This window comes from Loxodonta africana, chromosome 5, assembly GCF_030014295.1.
Source record: "Loxodonta africana isolate mLoxAfr1 chromosome 5, mLoxAfr1.hap2, whole genome shotgun sequence".
Taxonomy (NCBI): domain Eukaryota; kingdom Metazoa; phylum Chordata; class Mammalia; order Proboscidea; family Elephantidae; genus Loxodonta; species Loxodonta africana.
In genome coordinates this window covers 66,595,711-66,610,519 of record NC_087346.1, presented here as the reverse complement: position 1 = coordinate 66,610,519, position 14,809 = coordinate 66,595,711, and positions in this window count along the sequence as shown.

Below are 14,809 nucleotides of genomic sequence, written 5' to 3'. Positions count from 1 at the left end.
TTTTCCTTTCTGTTCTCCCCCATCTACGGGAAGCTCTGGTACAAACTACAATAAACCACTGGAAACACAGGAGTTTGCTTTCATTTCTATAAGTTAATTTGACACAGTCATAACGATGGGTTCTTATTTTGAATTTGTTGCCAAATCTTAAGCTTACTAAAATGTTAAATATACCCATTGGTGTTCTTTCTGGGTATCCACAGACTGTGTGTTGAGACTGTATCTTATTCATCCCAGAATTATAGCACAATGTGTGGAGTCTAACAGAAAATAAATATTTGCTGAATGAATAATGGTTTGAGAAAAATTACCAGTGAGAAACCATAAATATTGACAAGCAGTTTATCAATGTCGTGAGTGACTATAATCAATCCATAAACTTGGAGACAGATTGCAGGTGCTTTAAACGCCAAAGATAACTGCCCATCTTTATGGAGAAGCTAGTATGGGAGGTATGAAGACTCAAAGAAGAACAATCACTTACCTCTATCAAGCTTAACCTAAACCACAAGAAACGTTCTTAAAATCAAAGATATTCCCTGACTAGTACCAGCTGCCGTTGAGTCAACCCCGACTCACGGCGACCCAGTGTATGGTAGAGCAGAACCGTGCTCCCCTGGGTTTTCAGTGGCCAGCTTTCTGGAAGAAGATCACCACGGGTTTCTTCTGAGGTGCCTCTGGGTGAACTTGAACCACCGACCTTTCTGTTAGCATCCAAGTACCTTAACTATTTACACCACCCCGGGACTCTAACCTTCTTGAAAACCTGAACCAGAAAAAAAGGATCATTTCCAAATCCAAAACCCTTTGCCTATGAGTTAAATTTCAACTTACAGCAACCCTATGGGACAGAGTAAAACTCCTCCTAGGGTTTCCAAGGCTGTAAATCTTTACAGAAGCAGACTGCCACATCTCCCTCCCGCAGAGTGGCTGGTAGTTTCAAATCGCCTACCTTTCAGTTAGCGTCCAGGCTCTTAACCAGTGTGCCATCAGGCCTCCTTGTCATTTCCAGTGAGGATGGATAATTTCACACAAAGTACACAACATTCTCAGCAGGGAAGAAATTCTCCATTCTCTAACTTAGTGACATAAAGGAAAGACACAGAGCACTGGGCAGAGTCAATTTTTTTTTTTTTAATACAGCAAATTTCTTGAATATTAAATATTGCTATGCTCAAGTACAATTGCATAATCCCCTCAGTATCCTTTCATCAGCATGTAAACTCAAGAGCCTAGTCTCATCAGAACATCCCCAGACTAGAGAAAAACACATCTCTGTTTAACTGGACACCGCTTTCTCCCTTTCAACTCATAAGGTTTGTCTCCCCTCAGAAAAGAACGTTAAGCTTAGGGTGTGAGGAAAGCACTGTGAGAGAACAGGTGTTCCTTCACGCTCACAGTCACTGAGCTGAAAAGAAAATGTTCTCGATCAGCTTCTTTGCCCTATTTTTCACCCAGCAAAAGATATGTACTGTGAATTTCCTCAAGCAAAGAGTCACGAGGTTCTTTTAACAGGGGAAGGCTAAAGCACTTTTATTAAGATCAACAAATCAATCATGAAATGAAACTCTTTAGATATGTTTTATAGTTAATGTGAGGAAATGTACAACGTGACAAATGAGTCAGCAAATATAATTATCTTCAAGGCCCATTGAAAAGAAAAAATGCTGCACCAAAGAGAGATTCCAACTGGGTTCACCCAGGCTTTCGCCGGGTTTGTAACTAAAATTCACTTACTCATTAACTGTGCCTTTCTGTAATTAATCTTGCCCCCTCTTCCCTTTTCCTTTATTAATGCCTAAATTGAACACTTAAGGAACTAACTGATAACCTTACTTATGACACACAGTGGTTTCTTTTTTTCAAATAATATGTAAATTTACTGCTATTGTTTCAAAAACACCAAACTACAGGTACAACAAAACCAAGGTACTAAAATAATAAAATTTTACATTTAAATTGCATAGTCAGAAATATTTTTTTATTATTTTAATAATGTTTTAAAAATTATACTAATAATCCAAGGTCAAGAAGGGGAGAGTGGTGACAAGTTGTGGGGTGGCAACCAATGTCACAAAACAATATGTCTATTAATTGTTTCATGAGAAACTAATGAGCTCTGTAAATCCTCATCTAAAATACAATTAAAAAAAAAATTATCCTAGGAGAGTTTCATCAAACTCATACTATAGATTTAAGATTAAAAAAAAATTTTTTTTTCTATTGAATTTGACTCATAGTGACCCTGTACAACAGCACAGAACTGCCCCATAGGGTTTCCAAGGCTGTAATCTTGGCAGAAGCAGATTGCCACATCTTCCTCCTGCAGAGCAGCCGATCAGCTTGAACCATCAACCTTTCAGTTAGCAGCCAAGCACTTAACCACTATGCCACCAGGGCTCCTGGATTTAAGATAGGGAATGAAAAAACTTGTAGAATCAGCACGCCATTAAAATTGGGCTAAAAGGTATATTCTCAGTAGTCTCAGAATCTTGTAATGAAAAAAGGAAAGAGAGCCACCCACCAAACTACACAATTTTAAATAGCTGCATTCCAGTCCACCTTTATAAGAAGGTACCGCTTGTGACTTGACACAGCAGAGGACCAGTGTGACACTTGTGACATTTTCCCATGCCCTACCTTCCCGTGAAGAAATAGGTCAGTTCATCTAGTAACTTTCCATTAAATCTTTCAGAAGAGCTCCTTTATAATTTGGAAGTCACAGCAGAGATGGTGGTCCAACTGACCTTCCAGACAAAAGCCTAAAGTCAAAATTAAATCTGATTTGACATTACAAGGAAAATTAATTTTTAAGGAAACTGCCCCAAGGCAATGCTTGCCATCTGTAATTTTTGAGTAGTAAATGGAAAAAAATCAGCAAATGTGTTGAAATACAATAGAAGATCATTGTTATTTGTCCTGAGTGAAAGCACTTGATTTATGTCTGGTAAAAATGTATAACTTATTTTTCCCAAGGGTCCCAAAAGAGAAGTCACAAAATATTATGTTTCTCCCATAGATTTTGCATTCAGGTTTAATGCTGTCGAGGGATGGATAAAGATAGTCAAGTAACCATTGTATGACTTAACACAGCAACAAACTCTATAATTTATATTTTATGTTTTATGACTTTTAAATTCATACCTGCTTTCTTCTAGAAAAAAAAAAATTCTCTGACCTACTCTTCTCATGAAGGTCCCACCCCCAGTCTACTCCATATCAAGTTGTTTCCATGACATTTTTCCTATCCCAAGTCTGTTAACTAGAATTCCCCAACCCCTCTCTCCTCACCTTCCCAACCAAACTCCTTGACAGCATCCTCTACACTGGATCTCATTTCTTCACCTACCATTAGGTCCTCAACCTTCTGCAATGCCTTATCTGACCACGGCAGCAAAAATATTCTCATCAATGGCAAAACGTCATTAAACCTAATGGACAATTTTCAACCCTGAACTTCTTTGGCCTCTAAGCAATGACATACGTCATTATTTCCCTCTTTTCCCAGAGTTTCTGTATACCATATTCCCACCCTTGGTTTTCAGTGGCATGTAGAGGAACAGTCCACAGACTCTGCAGTCAGAATACCCAGATTTAATTCAGCTCTGCCCTTTACTGGTTGTTTGACAGTCCGCAAGTGACTTAGCTTCTCTGGAGCTCACATATTTTTCATCTATAAAATCAGGGATCCACCACCCGTCTGTCAGTTTGTCATACTGTGGTAGCTTGCATGTTTTGCTATGATGCTGGAAGCTATGCCACTGGTATTTCAAATCCCAGAAGGACCACCATGGTGGACAGATTTTAGCAGAGCTTCCAGGCTAAGACAGGCTGAGAAGTAAGGCCAAGTGGTCTACCCCTGAAAATCAGCCAAAGAAAACCCTATGGATCACAACAGACTATTGTCCAATAGAGTATTTGAAGATGAGCCCCCTACATTGATTACAACAATGGACTCAAGCATACCAAAGATTGTGAAGATGGTACAGGGCACTTCATTCTGTTGTAGTGGGGTCGCCATGAGTCGGAGTCAATTCAAGGGTGACTAATAACAACAACAAAGTAAAATAACCGTAGCAACAACCTCTCATGAGGGTTAAGTTTATTTAAAATATGTAAAAGCGTGTAAAACAGTGTCTAACACATAGTAAATGTTATTTATATTTTAACTTTTATCATTTTTATTATTTTCCTGTGACTATTCTAGTCACTCCTTCTTTGTTGGTGTTTATCAAGCATTGTTCCTAGACTTCCCCCCAGCTACAGTGTCTTCCTACTTGCTGATGATGCATAAACAATTTCCAGCGCAAGCTTATTTCTTACACTAAACAACAGATACATGCAACTGCCTACTGGATATCTCAAATTCAACACGTCCAAAGGTGAATTTATCTTCTTCCTTCCAAGCCTGTTCCTCCTCCAGTGTTCCTTTTCTCTACAAGTGCAATCACCACCCACCCAGCCATCCAAGCCAGAAACCAGGAATCAGGTCTGACTGTATCACTCTCGTCATCTTCTGTCATAGTTTTCTAGTGCTGCTATAACAGATGTATCTTAAGTGGGTGGCTTTAACGTACAGAAATTTATTTCTCACAGTTTAGGAGGCTGGAAGTCTGAATTCAGGAAGCTAGCTCTATGGGAAGTCCCTCTGTCCACTCTGGGGGAAAATCCTTGTCTCAGCTTATCTAGTGTTCTTCTTTGCGTTTATTGGAAATCTCCATGTAGCACCTATCCTTCCCCCATTTGTGCTTTCCTGCTTCTGTACCTAATCTGCTCTTTCATATTGCAAAAGAAATTGGTTTAAGACTCACCCTATACCTACATGGACTCATTAATATTATAAAGAAAAACCTATTTCCAATGGAATTATACCCATGAGTATGTTGTTGTTAGTTGCCATTGAGTCAATTCTAGCTCGTGGTGACCCCACGCATGCAGAGTAGAACTGGTCCACAGGGTTTTCAAGGCTGTGACCTTTTGGAAGCAGATTGCCAGGCCGGTCTTCCGAGGCAGCTTTGGGTGGATTTAAACTGCCAACTTTTTGGCTAGTAGTTGAGTGCATAACGGTTTGCACCACCCAGGGACCTAGTCCACAGGAATAAAGGCTAGGATTTACAACACATGTTTTTGGGTACATAATTCAATCCATTGTTGTTGTTGTTATTATCATGTGTCATTGATGGACACTGCTGTGGAGTCAATTCTGGCTCATAGTGACCCTATAAAACAGAGTACAACTGCCCCGTAAGATTTCCAAGGCTGTAATCTTTACAGAAGCAGACTGCCACATCTTTCTCCCCTGGAGCGGCTGGAGGTTTTTCGGATAGCAGCTGAGTACTTAATCATTGCATACTTCTGAAAACATATTTGTCTCCCTCTTCCTATTGTACAAATTGTAGCTCCTCAAATCTCTGGACCCTCACATACACTGTTTGCTTAGCCTGGAACTTTCTCCCACTCCCACTCAATCAAAACGCTCCCTTCTTCATCTGGCTAATTCTTATTCAGGCTCAGGTCTCATTTTAACCATCTTTTCTCAAGGAGACTTTGACTCCAAAACTATATTCAGCACACTTGCTGTACGCTCACAAAAAATACTGTAGTCATTCAACGATAATATTTCTCAGATTTTATTCAAATATTTAAAGTAAACATACAAATACATTATATAATTATAATCTGTGATACGTGCTGTAAAAGAATTTTTTTTTTTTTCCTTGCTGCTGCTGTTGTTAGCTGCTGTCAAGTCAGCCCCATGTTGCCCTATCCTGGGCCATCCTACTGTGTTCCATAGGATTATTGGCTGATTTTTGGATGTAGATTGCCAGGCCTTCCTTCCTAGTCCATCTTAGACTAGAAGCTCTGCTGGAACCTGTTCAGCATCACACAAAATCCACTGACAGAGGCGGGGGGTGGCTGCACAAGAGGTGCTTTGCCAAAATCCAGGTCTCCTGCATGGAAGGCGAACTCTACTACTCAGCCACCACTGCTCTCCTGTTGCCCTTACCAGACTGTAAACCCACGAGGGCAAGACCTTTTCTGAGCACAATCCCTGAAATAATAGGCAAGATATATGTGAACAGGCATATGGTCAATGCCAACAGAAAGAAGTACAAAGGAAGAGGAAGAGAAAAAGTGTAATTTCATATCAGCATTTGCCTGCTAGATTCTCTGAGGGCCTTGACAGTCAACATTCGTATCTACACACCAACCCTGAACCTCCAATGTCATCTCCATAGTTTTAATGAAATGAAATGCAATTCATAAGATGGCTGGTATAATCCCTGATATATGATTTTATTTGGGCAACAAATTTTAGTAATTTGCTGTACATATGACACTGTACTAGGCATTAAACTCTACTCAAACTAAAAGACCATAAAATTCTTAGAAGCTAAAAGAAATGCCATTTATATGAACATAGACTGACATACAAACACGCTGTTAAAAATGATTTTTAAATTTTTAAAATTTGTCCATAATGATCCTGCCTTTAGACTATGAGGTAATAAAGGGCAGCCAGTAAGTTTACCACAGCTATAACTGACAGGCTAAAAATGTAAGTCAAGAAGACTTCTTATCTTTTTTGCTCTCTTTCTCTCTCATCATCTCTTACTCCCTCCATACCACTTTCTCTCTCTCTCTTTCGATAAATAATATACTACATTATGAATTTTAACTCTTCACATTGTAAACACAGGTTAAAGATGAATTGTACAACTAAACATAAAAGGTAAAATCTATAAAGCTATTAGAATAAAATTAGAAGAAATAACCAAAATAAAATAAATTGGAAGAAATAATATCTTTCCGACCTTAGAGTAGGAGCCCAGGTGGCACAGTGGTTAAGTGCTTGGCTGCTAACCAAAAGCTCAGCTCCTCGGGAGAAAGATGTGGCAGTCTGCTTCTGTAAAGATTTACAGCCTTGGAAACCCTATGGGGCAGTTATACCCTCTCCTAGGGTGTCGCTGTGAGTCAGAATCAACTGGATGGCAGTGGATTTGATTTTTGGATTTTATTACTCTTATAATATCAGAGATGCTTCCTGAATCAGAAATTAGTCAAAAAAAGAGTCAAACTAGAATGAACATATTTTCTAACATAAAAAGAAAAGCATTATTTGTGTTGAAATCAGTATAAGATCCAATAATAAATGGATGAACAAGAAATACCACACCATAACCTTTAGAAAACAGCTAGGATGTTAAATTACTTCTATAAATTAATGTCAGATAATTTTAAACAAGAACATAATCAATTTCATGAAGGAGAGGTAATTTTTTAAACATTGAATTGTTCTCTTTTAAATTAGTAATATGTGTATTTTGGGAAAGCTAAACCATTATTCCACTACCTGTCTTATCAGTTTCTCGTACTGTGGTGGCTTGCATGTCACTTAGATGCTGGAAACTATGCTACTGATATTACAAATATCAGCAGGGTCACCGTGATGGACACTTTCAGCAGCACTTCCAGGCTAAGACACAAAGAAAAAAGTCCTGGCAACCTGCTTCTGAAAATTAGCCAGTGAAAGCCCTATGGATCACAACAGAATATTGTCTGATGGACTACCTGAAACATGCCAATGATCACGAAGATGGCGCAGGACCAGGCAACATTTCCTTGTATTGTACATAGGGCCGCTATGAGTTGGAGCCAACTTGACAGCAGCTAAGAACAACATTATTACTAGTGCTAGAAGCTGGTCTTTGCTGTTTGATGGGGTAGTAAGCAAAACTAAATGTTTTAGCTTAATCTTGGCAACCCTACTTTCTTCTATAAGTGATTCTTGAGAACTTGTTTGGGGGTTCTAGCAAGCCACTAGGGCTACCCACAGACCCCTGGATAGATGATAACCTTACCCTGAAAGTGCTTCCACTTTTACTAAGCATCCAGCTTTGAAAGGGACAAACAAGGAATAGTAAAGAGAGGGGCAACACACTCCTATGCAGACATATCAAATAGAGTCTTTGCTCAACGACACTCTAGAGAGGCCCCTGGCCACCTTATCTAAAACTGTAATCCACCACATTCCTATTCCATTTTCCTGCTTTAATGTTCTCCTTGGCCATTTCCACCATCTAATACACAGCTGAGGAGGCTTGGTGTCACAGTGGTTAAGCATTCGGCTGCCAATAGAATGTGGGCAGTTAGAACCCACCAGCCACTCCGCGGGAGAAAGATGTGGCAGTCTACTTCAGTAAAGATTTACGGCCTTGGACACCTTATGGGGCAGTTCTACTCTGTCCTATAGGGTCTCAGTGAGTCAGAATCGACTCGAAAGCAGTGGGTTTGGTTTTTTTGTTTTTGTTTTTTTTTAATACACAACTAAATGGCAACTAACAACATCAACAACAATACACAGCACATGTAATTTATTCCTCTGGTTTATCGTCTGTCTCCTTCAATCAGAACATAAGCTCCATTAAGTCAGATGATTTTGACCATTTATTGTATCCATTGGAAACCCTGGTGGCGTAGTGGTTAAGTGCTACTGCTGCTAACCAAGAAGTCAGCAGTTCAAATCCGCCAGGCGCTCCTTGGAAACACTATGGGGCAGTTCTGCTCTGTTCTATAGGGTCGCTATGAGTCGGATTCGGCTCGATGGCAGCTGGGGGATTGCATCCATTGCTATATCCTACATGTCTTGCCATAGATTAAATATATGAATTTTTTTCTGAGCTAGTGTTAGAGGTCACAAAGTCTCCTTGATCACCAAAGAAAGGCCTATCAAGTCCAAGTCACTGCAGATAGGCACACTGGAAACTTGTCAAGTTTATCTATCTGCACTTCAATGAATAGATATCCAGAAGAAGCTGTTTAATAAGCCCTTTGGTGTTCGAGTGTCATAAAGAATAAAACGCCTCCCTCCAGGTTGAGAATGGAGAAATGGAAAGTGGTGAGCGTTCTGGGTTTTTAAGATGGTAGATGTTGGCACCCATCATGACTGGATAATCCAGAATAAGCTTGCACCCCAGGGGAATAGACTATTGCAAATAGGCATTGTATCTGTGCCTGGATGAAGAGCTGGAGTAAAGGGCCCAATTAATGTGCTATGTCATTCCATACATTGATATAAAAGGTCACTCTCCAGTCCCCTGGGTTACCATGTGACTCAGTATATGGGATCTAGGTCCTGATTCTGGGGATGAACTGAGGCAGACTGAAAACCATTCAGAATCCTTCACCTGGCACTCAAGGCCCCATGGATTTGCCTAAGGCCTCACTGATTTGCCCAAATAGTTCTCAAATATTCCAATACTGTCATACTGGTCATTGTATTTTTATCATACGTGCTTTTCCCATATCTATTTTCCCTTTTTCCAACTGTCCACTTGCTTAAATTCCAATTGTCCACTTGCTTAAATTCCAATTGTCCTCTAATCCAATCCCTACTACTTTCCTTAACAGATAATGCCAGCCCCCTTCCTCTCCCTGCTTTCCTTGACTAAATTAATTCCATACTGCTCTTCTTGTCAGAATTTCTATGACTATTATAAGAATTCTATCTTATATTTTCAGAGAACTTGAGACTCTGCAAAGCACATTCACATACAATTACTCACTGACATGAAAAAAGAGTAGAGTACTACTGTAAACCCATTTTTTTTTTCTTTTACTTCCCAGTTCTATATCTTTTCTACAGCTTGCCCTTCCCAGTCCTGATAGGGGTCAGCCAGGAGTACACATACTAATTGAGGATGAAAATGAAATTAATTTATTATGTTGAAAAGCACCAGAGGGTACTTGCCATGACAACAACTGAGTTTATTTTCTTCTTTCTATAATGAAGCTGTTTTGACAATTTTCCAAAGTAAGCCAGTCATTTTCAATGTTTTTTTGAGTTACAGAAATGATAATGAAAATTAATTCCCTGCCGTAGCCAGAGACACTGTACTAAAATGTTTTATATTCAATCCTCTAAAAAACTGTGAGGTAGGTATTACATGTCCATTTTATAGGTAAGAAAACTAAGTCTTAAGAGCATTGACTAATTTACTCACTGTTGAGTAAATCAGGAATGTGAACCTGATCTATATGACTTGAAAGCCAATGCTCTTAAGAACCACACTCTGCAGTCAGGCACTATTCTATTACACCGAGTGTACCAGCAGGACTACAGTATGACAGGAAGTCAACTACCATAACACCAGGGACAGCCATAGTATCAGCAAATGAGTGCAATTGCCTGGGGCCTCAGCCAGAATCATGCAGTGACTAATGAAAGCAGCAGGAAAGGGAAGGAGAAGGTGAAGGTAAATAAGACCTGGAGTATTCATATAATGAGCATACAACCATCCTCTCATCTCATCTGTAAGACAATAAGATCTTGTCATGGGCAAGAAGGACTGGTGGCTTCACTTCCACACTCAACACTGAAGCTTCACGTTTCCCTCTTAAAACAGTGCTTCACTTTATTTTCTCCCTTAACGCTACCAGCTACCTTCATTTTAACCAGGTTTGCCTAAACATATAAACAGATTTAGAGTTTGAAAGAAGACAAGACCCAGTGAGAGCCTAAGTCATGGGCTTACTGGCCCATTTTCATTCTCCAGATGTTATACTCAACTTTTTTTCTTTGTTTTCACAAGTACAGAGGCAGCAGAGTGTGAGAAGAGCATATATTCTTCTCCACCTCTTACTAACTTGGGACCTCGGACCTGTTACTTAACTTCTCTGTGTCTTAATTTACTCATCTGCAGAATAGAGACAATCATACCTACCTCACAAAGCTATTGTGAAGAATAAATGAGTAAGTTTTCTCTAAGTATTTGGTATTATAATTATTATATAATACAGGTGTTATAACCACACTCATTCCCCTGAACTCAATTCCAACTCATAGCGACCCTACAGGACAGAGGAGAACTGCCCCACAGAGTTTCCAAGGAGTGCCTGGTGAATTCAAACTGCCAACCTTTTGGTTAGCAACAGTAGCTCTTAACCAGTATGCCACCAGGGTTTCCATAGGGTGTTATAAGAATCATAGAAATAATAGCTAATGTTCAATGAGCAATTATTATAAGTGCTTTCCATTTACTCCTCAAATAAACTTTGTGAATTAGATACCATTATTATACCAATTTTAGATGAATCAGACGCTCAGGGAGGTTACGTAAGAGTCCAAAATTACTCAGTGAGCAAGCCAGAGGGCTAGAGCTCAAGCCAATTCTGACTCCAGTGCTCAGCTCTTAACCACTATGCTATATCAAGTAGGTAATGATAATACTTGCTAACAGGTATTAAGGAGCCCCGGTGGCACGGTGGGTAATCGCTCGGCTGTTATCCAAAAAGTTGGGAGTTTGAACCCAGCAGCTGCTCTGAGGGAGAAAGATATGGCAATCTGCTGCCGTAAAGATTACATCCTTAGAAACCCTATGGGGCAACCCTACTCTGTCCTATAGGGTCACTATGAGTTGGAATCGACTCCATGGCTATGGGTATATATATGGTATAATAGGTATTTGGGGCCAGGCATTGCTCTGAGAGCTTTACATATTTTCACTCAATTAATTCTTACAACTACGTTATGAAATGGGTGCTTTTATTGTTCCCACTTTACAAATGAAGAAAACAAGGGAACAAAGCATTAGGAAACGGCCAAAATCACACACCTCATATATAGTTCTAAGATAAGCGTACTCTTATACTTTTAAAGCAGAGATATTAAGTTAAATCTCTGTGACTTAATACCAGATACAGCATCATAATTTTCAAAAAGGAAATTTCCCTCTGGTACATTCATCTTTGGAGCCCTGGTGGCACAGTGGTTAAGATCTTAGCTGATAACCAAAAGGTTGGCAGTTCGAATCCATCAACTACTCCTTGGAAACTGTGGGGCAGTTCTACTCTGTCCTACAGGGTCACTATGAATCAGAATCAATTTGACCGCAATGGATTTGGTTTTTGATGTTCATTCAAACAGTTTTTAACCCAAAATGACTAAGAGAGAGATTCAAAAATGGAATTGTAAAAGAAGAAACTGATTCAATGTCATGTATTGGTTTGCCTTACTACTTGATCGTTTCCCCCACCTCTAACAGCAGCTACTTTCAGTATTCATTTTCAGTCTGTCCTCTACAATTTGAAAGGAATATAATTCTCTATTAATAAATATGGCTCAATTTTCCATAAGCAAGATGATTCGTTGCCTTGATTTGGTTTCCGATTCAAAGAAATTAGAGATAATATAGGGAAAGATGACGGATGACTACTCAGTCTATGCAACTGTGACAAAGAGGAGAGTCTGCCAATAATATATTTGGTGAAAACCCACAAGGATTTATAAGCATCACTTATACCATGCTAATAGATAGCAACTACATACTCTAGGAGACAGATCAGATGCTGAGCAGGACCACACGAGCCCAATAGAGTCTTGACATGTTTGTGCAATTAGAAAAATGACCCTTGGTTTGGTGAGCAGAGCAAAGGCTTCGTTTTAGCCCCAATTACTTCCTCAGCCTCAACACAGATCTTGGTGGATCTGAGCTAATATGTGACGTACTTTTAGAAGTCAAGAGAGACCTGAATGATAGTAAGGACAGAAATATCTTGTTATAAATATTAAGAACATAATGAGTGAAGTACAGAATCAAGAAGAAAAATGTCAAGCAAATTTTCTTTGTAGGAAGATTACGTGGGAGGATAACAGTGTGCTGTGGAAATTATATGCTGAGATGGTTAGGACAAAGTTATTGGGTATCTCATATTTATAGCAAAATTAAGGACTTGATTTTCTGATCAAAAGAAAACCCAGTAGGAACATATAAAGTGATGACTAAAATTTAAGGTTTTGTGGATTCTTCAGAATGTTACTTCAGGTAAAGCAAAAGCTGATGATCAATGGTATGGTCACAGATTAACTATTGGTAGACAAATAATGAATTAACAAGGTATAGAAAAGAACCCTGAATAAAATGAAGGAAAGCATATTGATAATGACAATAAAAGTTGATGAAAACAACCACAATAGCTGGTAGTTATTAAGCACTTAACACTGTCTGCTTTACATTCATTACCCCTACAAATGCTTAACGAGATCAGCACCATTATTGCTACCTTTTTACATACAAAGAAACTGAACCTTAAGTGGTTATATGACTTAACTAGGATCTCATATGAAGTAACAGAAGTTGGATTTAAACTCAGGCAGTCTAACTCCTAGTTTATACACTTGACTACCATATCATTCAACTATGGGTTAAATTAATGGGAGTAGCTGCAGCGACAAGAACACAGATCCAAGTACTGGAGACGTCAAATGTCCTACATCCATCTGCATGGGGAAAAGTCAGGATAGTGATATCCCTCATAGTGATGGAAAACCAGACCAGAATACGGTGATGGAAATAATGAGATACAATGAAATTCAAATACTCTTAAAATGACTCTTTTACTAACCAGGAAAATAGTTTACAATAAGGAAGATTCATAATAAACAAAATGGAATCGACTTCCATGTCTGGCTTCATCTTCCCACTTCGGAATTGACTAAGAACAAGTTTGCTGTGTAGGCATTTTGTGGTAATGACTTCACTATTATTAACAATGACAATAGTTCCAGGCGGTATTTCATATTTACACAGCAGCTTCGACAGAGGAGCAAAAGCACCTGGCAAACATTCTCGTTTTTATTATTGATGGCTTAGATTAATAAAGCGCCTTTCCTCCAAAGAGCTCATTAATCCTTACACAGACTTCTGTGACACAAATAGGCAAGCAATCCATTTCTACATTTTACATATGGAGAAACCAAAGACCAAGGACCTGTATATAATTTCTTAGCAAGACTGTGGCTGGGCTTAGCATGAAATCGTAAAGAACTCAGTATTTTTCTTCCCTTGCTGACTGAAACCCTATCCTTTTACAGCACCTCACTTCAAATTACCTGAAATGTGGAGGCCTTCTCTAACAGAAGCGTCTTCACCGATTGTTACTGCTGCTTCTTCAAGCAGTATCCTCATCCCCTCTCCTCCATCCCCTCCCTTCCCCACCTGCTCACCCTGTCCCCATTCTCTCTTCTCCAAACCACATTCAATATTGCTGCCAGAGTCATTTTTTGAAACCTGCTCAGAAAACAGCAGTGGCTCTTCATTGTTTCTAGAAACAAATTCAAATTCCTTCAGAGATCATTCAAGACCTCCCTCAGTCTGGCCCCAACCTGTTTTCCCAGCCATGTCTCTTTGGATAGGTCACATCAGCCTACACTTCTGAACCCCAAACCCATCTACTGCACTCTATTCCCTCTTTCAAAAATACACATTTCCAACTCCAACCCTGACTGCCAAAATTATCCTCATAGATCCGTCTGATGCCATCTTCTCCATGAATCTTTTCTGATACCTTGGCTAGAAATGACTGCACCCCCCAGCTCTCACAACATATGTTTAACCTTTCTTTGTAGCACTCACCACACGCTACCTAGGACTTACAATAACTTCTAAAAGTACATATATCATATTAGAATGTTCCATCTTTGAGATTCATTGAGAATCAACTCTGTGGCAGGTCCTATGAAAGATGATGGGTGAAAAAAGAAACAAATACCTACCTTCATTGAGCTTATAGTCTTGCAACTTTTCTCATCTAGAGTTCCTCATCTGAATGACAAAACACACTATTTTCTCAGTTTTCCCACAGTAGTACATAGTTAATACCTCTCTAGATGCATAAGAGAGTCATTAACATACTACATGCTACAGATGCTTTTTTTAGGAGTGATTTTCAAAGCATAGTACAAAATCCCCTGAGACTTTGTACTATACTTAGGTCAAAACTAGCTCCAAATCATATTAAGACATTATTT